This window comes from Pelophylax lessonae (assembly GCF_965119305.1).
Source record: "Pelophylax lessonae genome assembly, chromosome: 2".
In the NCBI taxonomy this organism is placed as follows: Eukaryota; Metazoa; Chordata; class Amphibia; order Anura; family Ranidae; genus Pelophylax; species Pelophylax lessonae.
The window spans coordinates 41516844-41542219 of record NC_138769.1 but is presented as its reverse complement, the minus strand read 5'-3'; positions in this window follow the sequence as shown (position 1 = coordinate 41542219).

Here is a 25376-nt window from a genome sequence, read left to right as displayed (position 1 = left end):
GGGTGCTTTGGTGCAGCCCCAAAGTACCTTGTCCCCATGTAGATGGGGATTATATCCTGCCGCCATTGCCGGATACGAAAAAAAAACCTCTGGCCTCATCGAACATCCTTCACCTGACATTTCTTAAATAGCTAAAGGGCAGAGTCAACCGATGATATCAGCGGGTAACCCCACCCCTTGTGACATCACCAACCGGGCATGCTGGGTTGGTGACGTCACAAGGAGGCGGGGTCATGAGGTGATGTGACCAGGTGGCCCTGCCCCTTACCTATTTAAGAACTGTCACCAGGTGGAGTAGGCATCAGGTGGCCAGCCTTCGTCACAGACCGAGATTTTTCTTTTTTTTTCAGTGGTGCACGGGGCGTTGTGATTGACGATGGATCTACACCGGGGGACATCGTTTTTAAAAAAAATTTAATAAAGGACTGTGTACTGTTTTTATTTATTTTGACACTCTTTTTTGGTGAATGTGTAGGGGTAAAATGTACCCCATACTCATTTACACGGGGGGGCTGGGATCTGGGGCCCCCCTTGTTAAAGGGGGCTACTAGATTCTGATAAGCCCCCCCACCCACAATCCCCAACAACCGCAGCCCCCAACAACCACAGCCCAGGCCTTTATCCCCATCAACATTTTTATTTATTTTATTTTTAAGCCATTTTTTTTTTTTTTTTAACATTTTTGTATTGCCGCCGGGCATTGTTTAGTTTACATTTCAGTGGTCAGTGGGGAAGCCACTGTTAGCCAGTGTTAGGAGCGCGGCGGCCGGCTTCCCGCTGTCGCTGGCTTAACAACCAGATCCGAATTCTAATTATTCAGAAAATTTGGACTTGTTAGAAAGCTATTAAACTAAAGCTAATAAACAAAAAAATGTGTTCAATAAATGTTCCAGATCTTATACAAGCTATTCTCTAAGCTAGTTTTGTATGGGGGCAGATAGAATATCTGATATCTATCTTCAAGACTGAAGGAAGCGGTATTCTATCGGAAGCACACAAGCGCCTTGTGGGTCGCAGTTCTGTTACAGGCTCCTATGGGAGTAATGCTATATTTGAATGCTTGCATCCTCAGCTACACTAGTCCTGGAGTTACAGCTGTGACCCCAGAAGTGACATAATACATTCCTCTTCCAGGGGCCTTAGCCACTTGCCAACCGCGCTATAGCTGAATGAAGGCTACCGCGCGGTCGTCCAGTCATATGATGGCCTCTTGTGATCACACCCGCCGTGTGCCCGCTGCTGGGCTTGGCTAGCACACTTGTTTTTGCAGTGTCCTCCAGACACTGCCAAACACAGATTGAGGTAAAGAGCCAGTCAGCGGCTCTTTACCACGTGATCAGCTGTGTCCAGTCATGGCTGATCCCAATGTCAACAGAAGCCGGTTACCGGCTCTCTTCACCGCTCCTTCTCATGCTGTCAGCGTTGGGAGGAGAGGAGAAAAGAGCCAATAAATGGCTTCGGCCTATCTGTGTCCACCACTGCTGCCAATTTGTGCCCACCACTGCTGACCATCAGTGCCCACTGCTGCCAATCAGTGTCCACCACTGCTGCCAATCAGTGCCCACCAGTGTCTCCTCATCAATGTAACCTATAAGTGCTGCCTACCAGTGCTCATCAGTGCCACTTACAAGTGCCCATCAGTGTCGCCTACCAGTGGGCATCAGTGCCGCCTATCAGTGCCCATCAGTGCCATATATCAGTGCCCAGATACTTTCTCATACAAGTACATGGTACAGCAGCCACATATCAGGAACATGAAGTGTTGGGGTAACAAACACTAACTGACATTCAAACCCTTCCACTTTCTATCCAAAGCAAAACAGTTTTGGCTTTGCATACACTTTAACTGGTTAACCTCTTGCTGACCACCCGCTGCAGATATACTGCAGCAAGGTGGCTCGGCTGTGCGAATCGCCACCGAATACCCATATGTTGCTCCTCGGGATAAACCCCTTCCCTGCCAGTGTCATTATTACAGTAACAGTCCATATTTTTAGCACTGATTACTGTAGTAATGTCACTGGTGCCCCCAAAACTATCAAAAATGCTAGTTAGGTGTCCGATCTGTCCGCCGCAATGTCGCAGTCCTGCTACAAATCGCAGATCGTCGCCATTACTAGTAAAAAAATAAATAACTATAAATATAAATAATAATGACATAAATCTTTCCCCTATTTTGTAGACGCGATAACTTTTGCGCAAACCAATCAATATACTCTTATTGGGATTTTTTTTTTACCAAAAATATGTAGAAGAATACAAATTGCCCTAAAATGATGAAAAAATTAGATTTTTACATTTTTTTTATTGTGAATGTTATAAAGCAGACAGTAATAAGTATTGTTTTTTTTTTTTTTTTTTTTAATTGTTGCTCTTTTTTTGCTTATAGCGCAAAAAATAAAAATTGCACAAGTGATCAAATACCACCAAAAGAAAGCTCTATTTGGGTACAGCGTCGCATGGCCGTGCAATTGTCCGTTAAAATAACGCAAAATATGGCCTGGTCATTAAGGCGGTAAAACCTTCCGGTCATTAAGTGGTTAAAGAAAGTAGCTTGGACTATCTCTTTCATGTGACTTTAAAACTTGCTGTTCAGACAGCCATCAAGAGATAAACCTATGCAAAATGACATCTGTGACTGCATAGCGTCACATGTGATTTTTTTTTTTTTTTCTTAATAACAAAAATAAATACGTAAAAAGAGAATTCATCCGTACCTTAAGTTGTGGACCGTCTGCGGTTGCTGGGACATTTTCAGATCACATGATTCTGCAAAGAGTGTGACTTGGCCACTCCGTTCGTCACCGGCACCTCCTTGACTTTTAACACGTCTCTATCTCATCTTCGCTCGCCTCCCAGTAGCTGAGATAAAATGCCTTCCCCGTGTAATCTGCCCACGTTACAGGCCGCAGAGTGTTGTTAAACATGAGAGGCTTCAGGCAGGGCACGGCAGAGTACAGCAAAGTCACTGCGCTCACTTGTATGGAATTATTGGAAGGAGCAGACATATCCTAAATGAGGGCTCCAAACCTAGAAAACATTTGCTAAAAAAAAACTCAGCACTGTAGTTATGGGCCCATTTCACACGGGCTTTCCGATCTGATCCGCCTGTCCCTTTTTTCCGGAGGACTGGATCAGATGCTCCATGCAGACATGAGACATCTTCGCTGACACCCGCTGCTATCTGATCCGATCCTGTCCGTGAAATCTGGATGGATGGAAACCCTATTTTCCATCCGTCTGGAGGATTGGATGAGACCGGACAGGCGGTCCGTTCTCATCTGATCTTCCCATAGAGGAGAGCGGGGATCTGACAGCTCTGTCTCTGCACACAGAGCTGAGACGGAGCTGTCATCCACCTGCTCAGTGGGGATCAGCGTATCGATCCCCCGCTGAGGAGAACAGACTCTGTCATGCGCATTGCCCGTGTGAAAGGAGCCATGGTCTCTGCAGCACACACCTGCGTTAATCAAGAAAGCTTAATAAGACTGCTGGACATTTAGCCGGTGCCGGATTACCAGATTATCCTGTCTGCTATTACCCTGGATTGTGATCTGTCTGATTCTCACTTCTGTCTGTCTATGTGCTCATGCCTTGAGTTATTCCTATATATTGGACTGCTTCTTTTCTCAGCTTGTCTGCGTTTGTCCTGATCCCCAGCCTGTTATCTCTACTATTGTTAGTTTTTTCTCTGTTTGCAAGTCTGTAACAGGGGACGACTGGGCTAGGTTGCACAAAGCTTTTGTCCCTGGGCCAATACTAATATGGCTGGTTGGGCTGGTGACCCTGAGTCAAGTTCAGACATCGATCAGAGCAGGACCCTCAGTTAGTGATAAATGCTGTGTGTAGTATTGCTATCTGTGTGTAGGCAGGTAGGGGTTAATGCTGCCCCAGCCAGGAAGGTGAGAGTTAATTGTGTTTTCAGGGTCTTTCTTGGTGGGTATTTCCTGGGTCCAACCATGTGTGATATAAAATGGATGGAGGCCCATACCCTGGGGTTTTTTCTTATTGCTGTTCTGCTGGTTTGGTTTCGACCTGTTCCTTTTGATCGGACCTGCTTACTGCTGTTGCCAGAGTTCGAATTTCCAGTGCCATGCTGAGTTTGGAGTTCCTACTGCCCAGGAGGATTGCTGGGACTTCCAGTCCTTCCTGAAAATATAAATAAAACAAATAAAGTGTGGTGCTAAACCACTTCTTTGTTCCATGTGAGCATACTTCATATAAAACACTGTGTAGCGCATGAGTAACCTCACATGCACCTTTCTGAATATACCATACATGGAGTCAGATATGGACTATATACATATGCAGGTATACTGGGGCAGCCACAAGCCTGAGGTTAGGGATTAGAAATGTTAGGAAAAAGACTGCACCTTATTCTGGACTGTTGTCTGTATATGTTATCATGTTATTGAGTTAACTAAAGCATTTAAAACTTTGCCTTTGCCTGGTCTGAAGTTTCTAAAGGGGTGTCATGCAAGTAACCTGCACATATAGTTACAGCTCCGGTAACTAAACACATTGGGGTATAAAGATAATGGTATTAGAGTTAATAGAGTGTGAAGATAGTGAAGATACAGTTGTTACCAAGAGTAACAAAGGTTTCTCTAGCCGCCTGTCGTAAGCGTGTACATGTGACAGGTGAGACAGCCTCTTGCAGCGAGGGAGATGTTGTTGGCACACCTTTAGCAGCGATCCGTCTCTCAGAGCAACAGTAGCAGATCTGCACCACCGAGGCCCTCATCCTGTACACAGGTATGAAAGAGGAAGAGTTGAGTGCACACATGGGGGTTGGTTTGCGACAACTGGAGAGTGCAAAATCTGGTGCAGCTCTGCCAAGAAAAACCAATCAGCTTCCAGTTTTTTTTTTTTTTTTTTGTCAATGGTTAATTGAACAAGCTGAAGTTAAAAGCTGATTGGCTACCATGCACAAATGCACCAGATTTTGCACTCTCCATATTTAGTAAGTCAACTCTATGGAGTCTGCGCTAGGTGCATGACGTGACTGCATACCATTACTGGGAGTGAGGTAGGTGAGACGCTGGACAGATGGAGAGGGCTCGGGCTCTGTGTGCTCCTCCTAAATGCATAAGTGACCATGGTGATGTACAGTAAGATCGAATGACTGTATTAGAGTTCAGTCATCTGTTCAAGTGAAGGTACCCCCCCTGTGTAAGTTAATGACCCTATCCAAAGTGCCTAGCAATGCCCAGAAGAACCCGCCTGTGACGTGACCCTTGCTCGCTTGCTTCCGCTCTCCCGACACTCCTCTGCTACCAGTCAGCTTGCAGATCGCAACGTCTGATGGTTTGCTCATCCCAGGCTCCGGTATCCGAACTACAGCTATGTGCCGTTCGGAAATCCATTAGAACAAACACCAGGCAGGCTGTATGTAAGTTCAAACAGGACGACCTTTATTGGAAGTACACAACACACTTTTATACAGAATTTGGAACATCCCGCCCCCAACAACCGTTTTCCCATTGGTCAATTGCAAAGTACATGCAGTTCTCCTTCAGGTCCTCCTTAGCCATGCAAATGAGGACTTGAAAATGAGTCAGCAGGGATTGGTCCGATAGCTTGATTAGAAGGACTGTTATGTGTAATGAGACAGAAGCCCCCTGGGGGCAATCAATGTACACAATAGCCAGACACAGAACAATGGGAGGTCATCACCAGTACTCAACAATGAGACAGGGCAATCCACATTCCCTCCCAATACACAAACAAAAGGAAAGCCTCTCTGACACTGAAAGATATGTAACACACACAGCACTCAGAAATCACAGACCTCATGGCAAATGGGAACAAATCTCAATATTTCTACATGGAGACCTTGCTGACAAATATGAAGCAATCCAAACCATCACCCATCTGTCCTTAAATTCCAGTGACGGTGAACACCGTCACACCGCCCCGCTGTAGGCCTTCCATGTGACTCTTGCTTGGCGGCCAACGAGGAGGGGAACATGGAGGAGGGGACGACCACCTCATTACCTTTCCCCCCCTTACATGTTTACTGTTCCCCTAGCACAGTGTCTGGCAAAGGGAAGTCTTTTAGCATCAACTTCCTCAGTGGCAGTCTTCATATGACTGTAAGCCAAAAGCAAAGGAAGTTGATTTCCCGACTTCCCGAGTTCCCAGTAACAACACTTGGCATGACCTGTAACTAGGAAAGGTAACTATTTAGGCACCAGGTTTTGAAGTGGATAGTGCTGCGTCTTATCACCAGCAACCCTGTGCAAAGAACTATAATACTTGCCTGTGAGATATTAGGAAAGAAAAATCAACAGGCCCCTTAAGACATTAGCCCCAGGGTGCTCAGGGCGTGTGCAGACCAGCTGGGTAGTGTCCTTCAATGGGTCTTTAACTTGAACCTGAGTCTATGAAAGGTTCCTGTGTTGTGGAAGACGTCATGTCTTGTCCCTGTGCCAAAGATACCACATCCTTGTTGCTTCAAGGATTATAGACCTGTGGCTTTGACCTCCTACATTATGAAGACCTTGGAGAGACGTGTTTTACATTAGTTAAGACCCAGTTAGTAAATATTTGGACCCTTTGGAGTTTGCCTACCAGCCGAGACTGGGAGTTGAGTTTGCGATCATCTTCATGCTAAATCGCATTTATACCTGGGTAAACCAGCAAGCACTGTCAGGGTCATGTTTTTTTACTTCTCCAGTGTTTTTTATACTGTCAGGCCCGATGTTTTGGGCAAGAAGCTAGCAGCGATACAGGTTGATGTTTCCCTTGTGTCATGGATTGTAGACTACCTGACAGGAAGACCAGTGTGTGTGTGTGTTTGCAAGATTGTGTGTCTGTTAGGGTGATCAGCAGAGGTGGGGGACTCGAGTCACATGACTTGACTTAAGTCACCAGTTTGAGGACTTGAGACTTGCTTGACTAAAATTAATAAAAGACTCGACTTTACTTTGACTTGGTATTGATGACTTGAGACTTGACTTTGACTTGAGACATATGACTCGAAATGACTTTACTTTTTTAAGGTATTAAATATTTGCATTTTCTCAAGATGTGTTAAAGCAAAATGAATGTGCCTGTTATGTTTCTGACACCACAGTCACTTAAAACACCTCAGTGTGTTCTGATTTTTAGGACACTGGCTGTTTAACAATGGAAAAACTTAACATGTTTTTAGTGACTGTGGTGTTGAAACATGACCGGACGAAGGATTTTTGAGCTGTTTGGGCATTCAAAGTGTTTCTTTAATATGCCAAGAAAAAAGCACTAAGCAGTTTTGTTAATGTTGAAAATAAAACAAAACCTTTCCTGATCACTGACTTTTAACCACTTAAGCCCCGGAAGATTTTACCCCCTTCCTGACCAGGGCCTATTTTGCGATTCGGCACTGCGTGACTTTAACGGACAATTGCGCGGTCGTGCGATGCTGTACCTAAACGAATTTGACGTCCTTTTTTTCCCACAAACAGAGCTTTCTTTTGGTGGTATTTGATCACCTGTGTGATTTCTTGATCATGCGCTATAAACAAAAAAAGAGCATAAATTTTGCAAAAATAACAATATTATTTTTCACATTTTTTTATATGAAATTCCCCCAAAAAAATGTAAAAATCAAAATTTTTTAACATTTTAGGCCAATTTGTTTTCTGCTACATATGTTTGGTAAAAAAAAAACGCAAAAAGCGTATTTTGATTGGTTTGCGCAAAAGTTATTGCGTTTACTAACTAAGGGAAAGATTTTTGGCATTTTTGTTGTTTTTTTTTTTAATGTGTAATGGTGGCTATCTGCGATTTTTTTTTGCGGGACTGCGACATTTTGGCGGAACAGATCGGACCCTTGACCGACATTTCCCTAGGGGCGTGATTCTAACTGTGATTGGCTGTGGCTTGAGGTGTAAGAACAGTGATCAACGGTCCTACATAGTAGAACCATATGATCACTATTCTTAAACAGGGGAGAATGACAGACGGCTTGTTTACATTAGCCGCCTGCCGTTCTCCCGGTGTAACGGACGATCGCGAGTGCCCGGCGGACATCGGGTCCACCGGGCACACGCGCGGGGGGGTCTGTGACCGAGCGGGAGCGGAAGTGCGCCTCCAGCGGCGCGCGCTCGCTCCCTAGAGCCTCACAGGCTAGTGAAGTACCCCTACATCACTTTGCCTGTGAGGGGCTGACCGCTGCAGTATATGTACTTGCAGCGGTCGGCAAGTGGTTAACTGATTTAAAGGTGAAAATTGGGGTAGATCAGTATTTTGACTTGATTTGTGACTTGACCAAAATAAATGACTTGACTTGACTTGCTTGACTTCTAGCAAGGACTCGACTTGACTTGCTTGCTTTTCGCCACAGTAACTTGGGACTTGCTTGAGACTTTAAGGTTAAGACTTGAGACTTGCTTGTGACTTGAACATGTGTGACTTACTCCCATGTCTGTCTGTTAAGGTGATCAGCAATATTGGAGTTCCACGGGGGACATTTCTCTCTTCCTTTCTTTTTACTGTCTATACCACTGATTTCAGTTACCAGACAGAGTCTTGCCATCTTCAGAAGTTTTCCGATGAGTCTGCGGTAGTGGGATGTATCAGGGATTGGGAAGAGACTGAGTATAGGTCTGTGGTGGGGAACTTTGTCACATGGTGTGCAGATAAACATCTGTATCTAAATGTGACAAAGACAAAGGGGTTGGTTGGGGTTTTGAGAAGGAGAAAGGCACCAGTAACCCCCATCTCCATCTGAGAAGTGGATGTAGTAGAGAGTTAGGCTCCATGTACACGGGACGTTGTTAAAAGTCCCTTTGAATGCTGGAATTTTTAGGACGTTTGAAACGTCCGTTCGGTTGCGTTTGTACCGGCGTTTAGCGGGCGTTTAGCAGCGTTTGCGGGCGTTTGCGTTTAGAAGCGTTCCTAGAGGTCAAAAAAATGATTCCCCTTTAAAATGGAAAAACGCGAACGCTAAACGCGGGTCATCACGTTCAGACGCGTTCGGACGCGTTTAGAAGCGTTCGGACGCGTTTGAAACGCCGGGAAACACACGTTCGAACGCAAATAATTGCGTTCTAAAAACAGTCCCTGAACGCAACTGCCTGCAAATGACTGTAAACGACCTGGTGTACATGGACAGATAAGATAAAATGTAGGTGGGTTCAGGGGCTTCTGAAAAAAACGCCCAACTGCTCCTAAACGGCCATTTCCAGCGTCCCGTGTACATGGAGCCTTACAATTATCTGGGGGTGCACATAGATACGCTGGATTGGAGCAAGAACACTGAGGTGCTCTATAGGAAGGGCAAGAGCTGCCTCTATTTTTTTAGGAGACTGAGGTCTTATAACATCTGCCAGGCAATGCTGAAGATGCTTTATGAGTCTGTGGTGGCCAGCGCTCTCCTGTAAGCTGAGGCATGCTGGGGAAGCAGGCTTAGGGTGGATGACACCAAAAGACTCAACAAACTGATTTGCAAGGCCATTTATGTTGTCGAATTGGAGTTGGAGTCTTTAACCACAGTGTTAGAGAGGAGATTGTTGTTCAAGGTACGTTTGATCTTGGACAACTCTTCCCACCCACTCCACAATTCGATTTACAATCAGTGACAGATTGTTACAACCACGATGCACCACAGAAAATCATTTTTGCCTTTGGCCATAAAGTTACTGTATAAATATTCCTTGTGAGGGCTGGAGGTGAACATTTAAATCTGGTTTATGATCAGGAGTTTTTATAGCATGTTGGTATTATGTTAATTATAATTTGGGGTAATGCCAGAGAAAGTGTATTATTTGCATTTTGGTAGTTTTATTTTCTGTAATTTTTTAGTCTGTGTTAATTATTCTATGTTGTATTTTAAATGTATGGATGGTTTATCAGGGCTCATGCACATTGCAGCTCAAAAAAAGCTGATTTTAGAGGTATTTGAGCTTTTACACTATATTGTCACGTTTTTTGGGCACTTTGGCATCTTTTCTGATTGAAAGCTCCTCGCAAAAACACGAGTTTGGTGGGTTTATTTTTTCTGCCTGTAAGAGCATATGCCAATAAACTCCTTAAAAAAGCCATAGTGTGCATGGACACATTGGCTAACCTAGAGGGGAGTTTCCGGGCGGCTTCTTTGAGAGGCAGTGTGCATGAGACTTAGAGCAGGGGTCTTCAAACTATGGCCCTCCAATTGTTCAGGAACTACAATTCCCATCATGCCTAGTCATGTCTGTGAATGTCAGAGTTTTACAATGCCTCATGGGATGTGTAGTTCCGCAACAGCTGGAGGGCCGTAGTTTGAGGATCCCTGCCTTATGGCACTTTTCCACTGAAAGTACCGGCTCTGCTCTACTCGGCCCTGCTTGGCCCGGTTTGCTTTTCCACTGCTGGTACCGCATGGTACGGTGTTGGAACGGTTCGGTACAGTGCCGTATGGCTTGCTTTTCCACTAAAGTAGTACTAAAGTTAAGTGGGTGGGATAACAACGGGGTGGGTGGGATTCTCTGACCAATCAGTGGCTAGTAGTGACTGCATGCAAAGGATTGTGGGATATGGTACCGGGTATGGTACCTCTTGGAACCACAATCGAGGTGGTACTGTTTTTGAGAGCCGTACCGTTCGGTTTCATGCAGTGGAAAAGCGCCGCCATACCGTACCGAACCGTTCCTACACCATACCATGCGGTACCAGCAGTGGAAAAGCACAAAAGAGAGCCGAACCGTTCGGTTCCATGCAGTGGAAAAGCGCCATTAGAGTATTGTTTTAATTTGTTTTATTTGGTGCTAATTGCTGTTATTGGTAATTTTGTTGTGTCATTCTGTCTTGTTCTGTTCTTTGTTGCGAACTTGTGCTATCTTTATTGAGAGTGGCTGTGTTGCAATAATTTCCCTTTGGAATAAATAAAGTATTCTGATTGCTGACTTTTGCTGACCTAAATTTACTTAAACACTCTTTTTTGCTGAAGCCTCAATCTCTGCTCACACCTAACTGTCACCTGTGTTGACCCTTTTCTGGACCTAACCACTTTCGTATCTGCAGTCCTTCACATTGTACCTTTCAATTTCAGCTTCCCCCTTTGTGGGGCAATCCTAAGAACAGCAACCTGGTGATAGTTTTCAGCAAAGTAAACCCCTAGGGTTCCTGACCCATCCCAACCCTCAGGCGTTCTGGTGAAAATCAAGCTGCTATTTAGAGTCCATGCCTTTGGTGAGCCTGTGTCACCTGCCTTGGGGCACCATAGTATCCCACCATGAAAAGTCTACTTAGTTGTGTTTGCACCTCAGGAGAAATACCCCAAGTCCTACATGGTCCGAAATGCAGACTTTGTGCTTGGCCTGACCCTACTGACTTTTCCAGTTAGTTGGTTTTCGCTCTTGGTGTCACAGTGGGTCCACCAAACTCCAAACTCCATGAAGCTCTGTCAGGACTTAATTCACCATATATATCTGATCCTAGAATAACCCAGATAGCAAGAAAAATCAAAAGAGGTTCCAACCCTTCCTTACTTTATCCAAAACTAAACTTTCCAAAAAAAAAAAGAAGCTTTGGCTGGATATAAATTCCATTATCCCACTCACAATTTGGGACGCCAATTGCTGTAAACCTTCCCTGTGACACTATCCTTCATTGGGGGTGACAATCCAAACATAGCATATATTGTATTTCAATAACCAGTGGAACTGCTGATTTCCCACACATTACTACAGTTGTATGGTGTGATGATAATAATGCAGTATATTGTTCCCTGTTCACATTGTATATACCAATTGTGACAAGGTAAACTCAACACCTGGCTCATATTTTCCTGCCTCTTCACCACCACTACTATCCAGTGAGGTTGCCCTATCACCTTGAAGCCAAACTTTTTAAAAAAAAATTAAAGCAGAATGTTTTAAAAAAAAAAAAAAAATGAATAAAGATATTCTTCACGGTTGAAGGACATCCAACGTCATTCGATTTAAATATTCTGAACCAGCGTTTCTCAACCTTTTTTCATTCACTGGATTCTTTAACCACTTGCCGTCTGCTCACTCAAACTCTACTGCGGCAAAGTGGTTCGTTATCGTCTAGCGACGTAGACCTACGTCGCCAGACACTCCCCTCTCTCGGCGGCGCACGTGCGCCGCCGGAGGCTCGCTCCCGCTGTATTCAGTCACAGCGGGAGTCGGGCCAGGGGAGGAGCAGCGGCGATCGCCGCTGCTCTTCCCCGATCGTTGGGGAATCGAGTGTGGAGATCCGCCCGCTTGTGTACACACAAGCGGGCGGATCTCCTAAGTGACAGGCAGGGTCAGATTTCAGGGTTCAGCATAGCTGAACATGCGATCTGTCCCTGTGTCACTCAGTCACCTCCCCCCACACACGTCAGTAAGCACCAGGCATACATTAACCCCTCCCTCTCCAATAAAATTAACCCCTTCCCTGCCAGTGTCATTTTTACAGTAACAGTGCATAAATATAGCACTGATTACTGCAGTAATGTCACTGGTACCCCCAAAAGTGTCAAAAATGTCAGTCAAGGGTCCGATCTGTCCGCCGCAATGTCGCAGTCCAGCAAAAAAAAATCGCAGATCGCCGCCATTACTCGTTAAAAAAAAAAAAAAAAAAAAAATCTTTCCCTTTGTTAGTAAACGCAATACCTTTTGCACAAACCAATCAAAATACGCTTATTGTGATTTTTTTACCAAACATATGTAGCAGAAAACAAATTGGCCAAAAATGTAAAAAAATTTAGATTTTTACATTTTTTGGGGGGGAATTTCATATAAAAAAAATGTGAAAAATATTGTTATTTTCTCAAAATTTACGCTATTTTTTTGTTTATAGCGCAAAAAGTAAAAATCGCACAGGTGATCAAATACCACCAAAAGAAAGCTCTGTTTGTGGGGAAAAAAATGACGTCAATTTAGTTTGGGTATGGCATCGCACGACCGCGCAATTGTCAGTTAAATTCGCACATTGCCGAATCGCAAAAAGTGGCCCAGACGTAAGACAGCAAAATCCTCCAGTGGTAAAGTGGTTAAAAGAATGCAAAAGCTAGAGTCACCGAGTTCAAAATGTAACAAAATGTATGTTACCGGCTAGTTCAACTTTTGGAATTCCAAACCTGAAGTCAATTTGAACAGTCAAACGGGACACATTTATATAATAAAAACAAATGCTGATTCCGGTACTTGAAAGAAATTAGCCAACTTAAAAAAACTGAATTAAAGCAGAAATGTTTAGAGAAAGTACTTCTATTTAAAAAGTTGTTTTTGAGTTCTAAGCTTTGGAAAAACAGGTTGTTTTTCCTTGACAGACCATAAAATGCTGTTTGTTCCAGAAGTAGAAACAAACCCAAATGTAAAGCATATGATGGCGAAAGCAGTGTGTATACTGCAAAGCATTCATGTCCCCACCTGTGATGTGTCCATCCCTGGGCACACATGGTGTTTAGTATGGATGCCATGTTTAACCACTTTAACCCCGGAGGATTTAGCTGCTCAAAGACCAGGTCCTATTTTGCGATTCGACACTGAGTGATTTTAACGGACAATTGCGCGGTCGTGCGACGCTGTACACAAACAAAATTGACGTCCTTTTTTTCCCACAAAGAGAGCTTTCTTTTGGTGGTATTTGATCACCTGTGCGATTTTTTTTTTTTTTTTTTGCGCTATAAACAAAAAAAAGAGCGACAATTTTGAAAAAATAATATTTTTCACATTTTATTATATGAAATTCTCAAAAAAAATAAATGTAAAAATCTAAATTTTTTAACATTTTAGGCCAATTTGTTTTCTGCTACATATTTTTGGTAAATAAAAAATCGCAATAAGCATAATTAGTTTGGTTTGCACAAAAGTTATTGCCTTTACTAACTACAGGAAAGATTCATGTCATTTTTATTGTTTTTTATTTTTTTTAACTAGTAATGGCAGCGATCTGCGATTTTATTTTGCCGGACTGCGACATTGCGGCGGACAGATCGGACCCCTAACTGACATTTTTTACACTTTTGGGGGTACCAGTGACATTACTACAGTAATCAGTGCTAAAAATATGCACTGTTACTGTAAAAATGACACTGGCAGAGAAGGGGTTAAAGCGGAGTTCCGGGCACAAAAACAGTTTTTCAATAAACATACCCCCGGGACAGTCAGGGCTAGTACATTCCACAATGGCTAGCCTCTGATCTGTCCCGGTTCGCACTTACCTGCAAGAAGAAATACTTACTTATAAAATTTCTTCTACAGCGTTGCCATCTCTGTTGTGGGCAGCTGAAGCCGACGCGATCCTCTTCTGCGTCCTCTTCCGTGTCTTCTTCTCCCAGAATGCGTCTGCACCGGCCCCGCTCGTCACTTCCGGCGCGGCGCCGCATTCCTCCACAGCTTCTGGGCATGCCAGCCCAGAAGCTGTTTAGCAGGGAATGGGGCGTCGCCCCGGAAGTGACGAGCTGGGCCGGTGCCGTCGCATTGATTCCTGGGAGCGATGACGTTCAGCTCCCAGGAATCATTGCAAGCCAGGAAGTGACGACGGAGCCGAGGGAGGAAGTGGAGAATAGGTGAGTATTTTCTATCTACAATTACAAGGTGAGTAAAAAAAAAAAAAAATATATACCTAACTATCCAATTCCTTTCCAAGTGAAAAAGAGCCAGCGGATGAGCACAAAATCGATTAGGTCGATTTTGTGCCCGGAACTCCGCTTTAACTTTACTGGTGAGCAAGGGGTTAAGTGTGCCCCTAGGGGCGTGATTCTAACTGTTAGGGGGCGTGTCTTGTGAAGTAATCACAGAGACATGCGATCCTATATAGCAGGATCACATAGCCTCTGTGAATACTTCAGTGAGAATGACAGACGGATGTGTTTACATCAGCCGTCTGTCCTTCTCTCACTGCTGCGGGAGATCGCGAGTGGCCAGCAGCCATCGGAGCCGCCGGTCACATGTGCTGGCTCCCAAGCTGACGAGCGGGGGTGGGAGCTCGCCTCCGGTGGCGCGCGATCGCCCCCTAGCTCCTCCCAGGCGAGCGCCATACATGTACGAAGCTTTGCCTGGGAGCGCAGACTGCTGCCGTACAACTGCGGTGGGCGGTCGGCAAGTAGTTAATATTAAATGTTAAGCGCATTATTTCCTTTATTTTCTAATAGTGTGTTTTTCTCTCTTTTTTTCTTCTTTACATTCACCCACCTGAACCCTCTTTACTAAATACCCCTAAGGAAGCCAGAAAGGCGAGACGTGTCGGGAGGAGTTTGCTGCCCTCCTTTACACACCGGTCATACTGTATTATACAGCAGATTTGAACTTCCTGAGTTTGAACGGTTCATTACTATGTGTAATACTATTTTTCGAAACTGATTTTATATGTGATTTATGACAAAAATCTTTTTATTGAAAATGAATAAAGCAATAGCTTTTATGATCTGTGTATTTTGAACTCTACTGAATGGGGAAGTCAACACCATGAAAGTCTCGTTTCTGTCTTTTCTGCTTGCATATCTTTTTTACTTTGGGATCTGGTGCTGACGTGATTGGCTAGGTCATTACCGTATGACGTAGAAACAGTAGGCCTTACCTAAATGGAGGTCAAGAGAGGATCTGCAAAGGCTGCTAGGAATTCATTGCAGAAGGTTAATGTGGAAGCAGGTTGTCCCAACCAACCTTCCTATTTTACTGTTCAACAACAGATTTGGATTAGCATGTAATTGTCATGCCAGTTTGTGAAGTTGGGGAGTCTTTGAAAGGTGAGATGTCTACGAAACAGGGGACCTATCTGGGAGTATGTTGTTTCTTTGTTGGTTTCAGTTATTTTAGCTGGAGCTAAGTCCCTTAGGAAGATGGAAATGTTCAATTCTGGGGATGTCCTCAAGCCAGTGGTGGTGGGGGGGATGCAACTGGGAACAAGGATAGATTTCAGTCAAGCTTTTTTGGCAAGGAGAAACTAAAAAGCCGCTCTCGTAACTAGCAGTCATTATTGATTGGTAATTTGAACTGTGAATTGTTTTGTAGCTGAACAAAGGACTGCTGTGACTGTTTGAAGCGGACATCTAGAAAAAATAATTTTTTTGTCATGTTCTGCGTAAAGCTTAGTAACCTCCAATTCTGGGGTACTACTAATACTACATCTGGAGGGTTACTGGGGTGCTAAAAATCTCTGTTGTATTAGACCAGGGGTCTTCAAACTATGGCCCTCCAGTTGTTCATGTCTGTGAATGTCAGAGTTTTACAATGCCTCGTGAGATATGTAGTTCTGCAACAGCTGGATGGCCATAGTTTGAGGATCCCTGTATTAGACCATATTCTGCTTTCGGCTTTGATCTTCCAGCAAGATGGCTGTGAGTTCCACTAATGATACAGTGATAATAGGGGGGTCACTCTCATTCCAAAATCTCCATTCAGATAATGACTTTCAATAAAGATTTCTATGAATGGCCGGGGAGAGGGGCAGATGGACATCAGGACCTCCCCCTCATCTATTCAGGGTAAGGGACTCTTGATATCATCTCTGCTTGAGAGTAAAACAGAAGCTTAGCTAGAAAATCAAAAAAGGAAACAGCAAAATACAACATGTCTCAACCTTTTTTTTTCAGTCATGGCACCCTTTAAAAGTAAAGGAAAAGGAATTGGCAGCACTCCAGGTTGAGTCAAAATCCAGATTTATTGACTGGATGTCCAGACAATAAATCTGGATTTTGACTCAACCTGGAGTGCTGCCAATTCCTTTTCCTTTATCAAGTTTTCATGAAGGCGAGCCGGGGCATGCACCGGTGTGAGTCATCAGGCAATTACACCACCTTGAGCATTGAGTTCTTGTCTTTTCACCCTTTAAAAGTATGCAAATTATCGATGCACCCGAAGCTAAAATTTTAAAAACATAAATGTTACTTCGATGGGAAACCTGAGCTTGGGACATTGCACAAAACCGATGAAATCAACTTCATATTAGAGGTCCCTCTTCACATCAGCGTCTTCATCTTCCCATCAGAATTACCCCCTCGCATTAGAGTCCCCCACATCCCATCAGAGTACCCCGTTCACATTAGAGGTCCCCCAATCATGACAGAGGTCACCCTATAACATCAGTGGCCCTTCCATCACATCAGGGCCCCCTATCACATCAGAATCACCCCTACACATAAGCCCCCCCCATTACACTAGAGTTCCCCTGTCCCATTACAGAGCAGGCAGAAGGTTGAAGATGGAGAAGGTCTTCCGTCATCTCCTCAATGCCTTCCATGGATCAGAGTCATTTGCCACCATTGTGCGGGCAAGCCAGCTGCCATCACTATAGCAATAAATGACTCATGCTTCCTAGCCTTAGAAAGTCATTGGTTGCTATGGTGCTGGCAGCCCTTTTGTGCCAAGGCAACTCATGACACTAATGGTTATGGATTGATTTTAAATAATTTAATAATTTTTCACTTGTTTTATAAATTAACAATATGCAACTTTTGTTTTACAGATAAACACAAACGCTAGTATTGTTTCAGTACACAACTTCTGCACGTTTCTTCAACAACTCGTCTAGGGGTTTTGTTGTTTTTGGTATTTATTGTAGAACTTGGATAGGGATGTGAATTTAATGGGATACTCCAGATTCAACTATTCACAATGAGGACAGCTTCCTTGTCTGAACTGTGGCTTGCCTGTTTGGTGCACCCTGCACTCTTGAGCAAGTCCTTGTATAGGGGTAATGGACTGTTGCTCCTACAGGACACTAGCCTGTATCCTCCCTCTGCTGAGCCTAGTAGCTGACTTTCCTAGCAGGGGGGGGGGGGGGGATTAGCCAGAAGACCAAACCCCAAGATCTCTACAGTCTGTACTCACAAGACCTCTGGACCGAATGGCAACCTCCTCCCAGCAGCACCCTCAAGTGATCCCAGACAGATCTTCACAAGGATGCCCCCCCTCAGTCAAATCTTCAGAACACTTGGGCAAGCACTCCAACTTCTAGGCCTCCCACCTGAGGCCACATTGCAGCAGGTGCTGAGAAGGGCAAAGCGCCCCCTCCTCAGCTGGACTCTCCTCTCTGGGCAAAGACCCCTTTCTGTGTGCCTCACCGAATATAAATACCCTTCCCAGCATGCATAGGAGCCCCTAAGCCAGTAATTGGCTGAGATGGCATTCACATTCATGCTGCTGATCTGCATGGGTCTCCCCAATTCATCCAGCACTTTCTAAAGCTGCCTGGATACAGAGGAGCCAATATAGATATATCAGCTTTGTGACACACACAGGACTCCCTAGCTCAGTGATAGCGAACCTTTTTGAGCCAGAGTGCCCAAACTGTAACACAAAACCAACTTATTGAATTCAAAGTGCTAACGCTGAATTAAACCTGCCAGTGGCTCTGTACAGACGATGGGACTGATCACTCCTCTGAATGAGCCCTAAGAGACTAAAAACGTACAATTCTACCCATAAAAAAACCTTTTGTGCTTTTTCACAAAGGTGTTGGCGGGGCTATTGACAGTTATGGGGTTCTTCATCATGAGCGTTGGTGCGTTTCATGAATCATGCAATCAATATACTATATATGTGGACCATGGGGCCCTACATCCTAGATGCAAATGGTAATTACCTGTTAGTAAATATAAGTAGTTTCTACTGAAGTCCCAATGGTGTCTTTCAAGGCAAAGTTCTGTGGATACAACCTGCCTGGGGGCCTAAGTACGACGCCTGATGGCAGAGCACAGCTCAGGGGCTTACCACACATGCGGCCCCGGATCAACGGGCGCAGTCTGGCCCCACATCGTTACATTCCCCAATCCTTAGGTAACCAGCCAAGCAAAGGGAAAATAACCATGGCCCTGTGTAGGGGAAAATCGTTTGATATTATGTACTGATACATAAGAAGGAACACATTGATGTGCAGAGATATATAAAAAAGTTCCAAGATTTGGCTGCCAGGGGGGTAGCGATCCAGTGACTTAGCTCACGTGCCCACAGAGGGGAATCTGTGTGCCAGCTGTGGCACATGTGCGAAAGGTTCGCCATAGCTGCCCTAACTGAACAATTGTAGCTTTCCTGTGTAGCACTGCCCCGTAGGGACTGCTGAATACTGTCTCTGACAGCTCCCCTGGTTACCAACACATGGTTTTGGTCGAATAAACTCCTGTTGGCTCTTGGCAGAAATAAACAGTCTAGGGGTGTTTGTTTTTGTTGTTTATTGGTAATTGGGATAGGAGAAGGAAAAAGTGGGATACTCCAATTTAACTATTTACAATATCTGAGGACTTCTATCTTCACAACTCTACTGATAGATATGGAACAGCCCCGCTGTTAATTCATTTTCCCACTTCAGATGAATAGGGTTCAGTCTCTTGTTTTCTTTACTCTCTTACAAGGAGACTTGATGGACGATCACCTATCTTCAGGATTCTCTTCCTAGCGTCCTGCTGACACCCGTCCACTGACTATCCTATGAGCAGGGGTGGCCACCCTCAGGTCAGGCTTCTTGACACAAGTTCCTGTGCTCACGATACTGCAGAAACAGGACCTACAGTGTCTCCCCTCTCAGTCAGCTTCCCTGGACCTGTGGGTTCAGCTCCTATTGACCACTCCTCCGGCCCTCAAAACGTCCTCCTGAGACTGCATGGAACCTCTACAGAGGAGGAGGCAGCCACCCCCTCCCTCCTGGACTCTGCTTTTCCACGAAAGACCCCGAGCACATGTGCTCCTGGCTTTTATACAGTATCCCATCATGCACCGAGGCAGCCTGCCCTCTTCCAATCATCAGGACTGTATCAAAAGTCTATGCACCCATTCGTCAGGTTGCCTCCCACTGTCCAACATTCCTCCCTATTGGACCAGCGTGAAACATTCTCTAGACTGAATGAATCACATACTGAGCACACTGAGCAGACCTCACTAACTGATCCTGCTCTCTGGTAGGTAGGCAGAGAACAATATAGATTTACCTGCAGCCCCTCTGGTAAGCAGATAAGAGCTCAAAACTATACTCTCTCTCTAGCACCTACCTAGGAGAGTGCTACACTTGTCAGGCAGGAAGGCTGCTTTTATTTTACCTCACAGTCTACTGTTAAGCAGGAGACCACATTATGCAAAGCTACACATCACAAAGGATTCCTAGAGCACTATGGTTTAGCTAAAGAGACTGCACACCAGAAGCAACATGCCTTGAAGCAGTATTTGTCAAAAGCAAACTGGGTCCCATGCTCAGTCCCATAGAATTCCTGTTTGAGAAACACTGGCATATTACAACAAAGTTTTTAGCATCCCCAGCAGCTCTCTGGACATAACAAATTTTATTAATACATAATGTTTATCCCTTTTATAATGTACATCTCTTTTATTCCTCCCTGGACTTGTCATATTATAAACTCCAGCAAAACTCCAGCAAGATCTATCAACATCTCATCCCTTTTTTGAGATCCATACCTGTTACACGTCCGGGTCATATGTGAGTTCCCTTTAAAATCTCTGGTGCTCCAGTTTTTGTCATATTCATGATATAAACTTAATTAATTATTTTTTTTCTTTATCACTCTTTAGCGGCAACGTGTCCTTTGAATTTCCTCTCTCCCCCTTTTCTGGTGTGGCCGGTGTCCCCTGATTCCCTGGGGTATTCCATTATTTGGATTGGCCGTTGTTAACAATTTTGTAAGTTTACAGACATTATTATATGTTTGCCAACCATTGTCATTTTGAAATTTGGTTTAAAAAAATATATAATTTTATGATATTGTGTTAATATTTCGTTTTTTTTTTTTTAGAATCTACTCTTTTTGCAATAACCCTGAGGAAGACATTTCAATGTTGAAACGTGTTGGGGTGCAACCTCACATCTTCTCGAATGTGATTTGTAGGGTTTATATGAAACCTATGTATTTGCTTTTACACATTATGTATTATTACAATTTGTTAAATTTTTTATTGTTGTAATTTTCTATTGGTGTCGTTAAAATCCCATCCATATCTTCTCTGGTTTTTGTAACTGAACCGTGACCCCACAACATGCTTGTGTGCTTCCGTCAGAATATCGCTTTCAGTCTTGATCATAGATATCAGATATTCTAGCCCCCCCATACAAAACTAGCCGAGAATAGCTTGTATAAGGTCTGGGAAAATATATTGCACAAACTCACACCGAATATATACCCCGCCACGTCAGCTGCCTGATTACATTTTCATATGCAGATTAAATTGTGTACAGAAAATATAATTAACATATCTAAGGAACAACCAACACAAACAGTATTATACTTTCCGACTAGCAACTAATAGATGACAGTGATTTAATTAACTTGAGCTAATTAACTAGCAGACTTGCCGTCATTGAGCTCATGAAGTACAATACACATTATTATAAGTGTAAACATATTACCACAGTAGACAATAGGTGAGTTAATAAGCACAATCAACAATGTATGGAAGACAGGTGGTTGAGCTTATGAATGATATTAGCATTTGCTATGAGTCTGACTGTGCGGAGCAGTCCCCTATTGGCAATAGGCAGCTAGGCCTTTAACATGGATCCTAGGCCTAGAGTCCCAGAATCTGTGTGTCTTGGGGAGATGTGGACTTGAATCCAAAGTAACATTACTCCAAGGGTCCCCCCAGCTTACACCCCACAAAGAGCAGTGTTCCCTCAGAAGCCAGGACTCATAGTCAGTAGGCAAGAGGCTGGCCTGCAGTCCCCTCCAAAAGCCACGGTCCTGAGTGAGTTTGTGTGTTTTGCTATTATTTAGGGCTGTGGCATTATGGGAAAAGGGTACAGACATGCCTGACATAATTGTATTTAGCTCTCTGGACATAGCATACTAAGAATTAAAGGCAGTAATGAAAGATCTCCCTGGAGCCGCACATCCATGCTGTCCCTAAACTAAATATATGAATGGCAACCTCAGCCTGGACTCTGACCAGGCCACGCCCCAACGCGTTTCACTCCTCCCCACGGAGCTTAGTCATGGGGATATATGAAGACTTACAGGAAGCTAAGCTGGACCAAGCACACGGCTGAAATTATTTTTTTCCCTGGAGTTAAACTTTAAATCCGTGTCGTGCAGGCTGTGTGTTTTAACGGGAAGATGGAAGTGAACAAATCCATCATTCAAGGCCTTGGGCCTATACAACCTTCTCCATGATACATGCTCAGCAGAATAGTTAAATGTGATCCTGCTATTTTTGCTGACTGCTGTCAGAGTTTTATTTATACAGAAAAGGCATGGACTGTGTAATCCGCAATCTCATAAACGTTTATCATGGAAAGTTATTCCTCTGGGTTGTTGTGGTGATGGGGCAGACACGGCTCGGGGTGGTGTTTGGATAAAAAATGTTTCTCTGCATCTCTTCAAATGACAGCCTGGAAATCCATGTTCCTTTATTTATGAAAGGATACAAAATGTGTTAAAGCTAAACTGAAAGTAGTTGGGCTTTTGTCCTAGAGGCAAAGGAGCGATGAGAGGCTTGCCACCTTTCCATCCACAAAGAACTCAGTGGGAGGCGTGGCTTAACTAAAGTGGTCATGGTTCAGTAGGGGTGGTATAACATGAGCGCCAATCAAGTTTTTTCTAATGCCTCTTTTCCACTGAGTGGTACGGTACGGTTCGGTTCGGTACGGTACGCAATTTTTGCTGTTTCCATTGTCAAAAGTTGTAAATGGTACCCTAATTTCGAACAGTACCGTACCACTTTTTTGGTACCCTTTCGTTGGGGTACCAAGCACATTAGTACCGTACCAACAGGGTGGAGCAATACTGTTGAGGTACTGTTGAGCTTAGGTACTGTTGGCAGTGGAAACGCAAGCCTGATCAAGGTGTACCGTACCGAACCGTACTGAACTGTACCAAACCATACCGTACTGCTCAGTGGAAACGAGGCATAACATTGCTACAGAGGTGTAGCTAGAACCTTCAGGGCCCCAAAACCATGAAGGGCCCTTCCCTCCCTGATCCTGGGGCCCTTGACTCTCGTCAAGGGCCTGGGGCCCTTTATTACAGTCCCGCAGAGGGACCCTTTCACAAATTCTGCAGTGGGCCCCTTTCCTGCCATCTTGGGGCCTCCCCACGTTGGTGAAATGCCAGGGCCCGGTTGCAAGTGTGACCTTTGCGATCCTTGAAGTTCACCCACTGGTGTCAGTTTTTTTTTTTTTTTTTGGTATTTTAATTGTATTATTTTTTATCATTTTATTAATTTTTTTTACAATGTCACTGACTATGACTCTGTCCAATCAGAAAAGGAAGGAGCTGGTAAATTACATATTTACCGACCCCTTCCTGGTTTTCTACTGTGACACATCCCCTGCAGCAGCTGGCAGGAGAGGAAAGGGAGCACAGTTGGGGGGGGGAGCAGAGGAGCACACAGGGGCCCAGAGACAGCAGAGCACAAGTGAACTGGATAGGAGGAGTGGCAGGGGCAGCATACAGAGGAACCAATCTCCTTCATTCTCCTCCTGCAGCTACAGGAGGAAAAAGGAGGACAGTGATTTCTCTACATGCTGCCCCCGCCGCCCCTCCTATCCAGGTGTACAGAGGAGCCGCACAGGCAATTGCAACCCCTGTAGTTACGCCCCTGCATTATTATATACAAATGTTTTCTTCAGTCTGGAATGGTAGCTTTTAACTGTATTGCCTCTTCATGCAAAACCACACATTTTACCTTTAACTATCCTATTGTTCACAGTACTGAATTTAGGCATCTGATACAAAGCATAGTAAAGTTATCTACTCTTATGAAATTAAAGGTTAACTCTACTTTCATGGGGAAAAAAACAGGAAATAAAAAAAAAAACAATATAGCGTATACAATTGTGAAATAAATCATATGGTAATTGTATTTTAATAAAAATTACCTTTCCTTTTCAATCTGCAGCCATTGTAACTTTCTGAAAATGCAATGCAATATGGCTACCTGGAGCTGTTCTGTACACACAATGTATACTGACCACACCCCCAGAAACATAATTTCCTGTTGTGTGATTGGCTCACCAATTTTCCCAGAAGTCTGCCTAAGATACAAGTCAGATTTCTGGCATCCCCTGCAACAAAAATGTCATTTTTGGTGAGATCCTCCCAATAGGAACACGTCTAAAGGGATGCAGGCTCAGCAGCTTTCCTTATTAGAGCCCTGCAGCTGCCACAGCTGATAGATAATTATGAAAACCACTCCCATTAGACCCACTCAGCACAGAGGAACAAACAATGATTTCTTCAGAATAACAAAAGTTAGGAATCTGCAACAAATATGACTTTTATTAACAAATTTTTTTATTTTTTAGCAGGACATTAAGAAAACATGAAAAACACAAGTTTACATAGGAACAGTGAAAAAAAACTAAGAGGAGGAGGAGTTAATACAGGTTTAACCACTTCAGCCCCAGAAGGTTTTACACCCTTAATTACCAGGCCATTTTTTTGCGATACAGCACTGCGTTTTTTTAACTGACAATTGCGCGGCTGTGCGACGCTGTACCCAAATAAAATTGATGTCCTTTTTTTCCCCACAAATAGAGCTTTCTTTTGGGGGTATTTGATCACCTCTGCGCTTTTTATTTTTTTGTGCTATAAACAAAAAAAGAGCGACAATTCTGAAAAAAAACAATATTTTTTACTTTCTGCTAAAAAACATAAAAATCAAATATGTCTTTATCAATTTAGGACAATACGGTATGTATTCTGCTACATTTATTTGGTAAATAAAATCCCAATAAGCGTATATTGATTGGTTTGTGCAAAAGTTATCGTGCTTACAAACTCTGGGATAGATTTATGGCATTTTTATTTATTTAATTTTTATACTAGTAATGACAGCGATCAGCGGGACTAAGACCTTGCAGCAGACCAATCAGACACTGGTGGCACTTTTTGACACTTTTTTGGGGACCAATGACAATATTACAGTGATCAGTTCTAAAAAATATGCACTGTTACTGTGCTAATGACACTGGCAGGGAAGATTAAAGGGTTAAATGTGTGCCTAGGGGTGTTTGCAAATTGTGTGTGGGTTGCTTTGACTGGGGGAAAATAGAGATCCATGTTCCTGCTTACCAGGAACACAAGATCTCTATGTTTTCTCCTGTCAAAATGGCGATCTGCCTTTATATAAGCAGACCAAAGCTCTGCCTTTCTTGGGAACAATCGCAGGTGACCAGCGGACATTGGGTCTTGCTGACCTGCTGATTGGCTCCCCCTCTGTCCAATCAGTGCAAAACCGCACCTCCAACGGCGCACTTGCGCTCTTCTTAGTGGCTATTGCTCAAAATGACTTAAAGATACGTAATTTTGTGCAATAGAGCCGACCTGCTGCAGTACATGTATGTTACTGTACCTGGTAGTCAGACCTCATTATGAGACTTAGCTATCTATATACAGTATCTCACAAAAGAGAGTACACCCCTCACATTTTTGTACATATCTTATAATATCTTTTCATGTGACAACACTGAAGAAATGACACTTTGCTACAATGTAAAGTAGTGAGTGTACAGCTTGTATA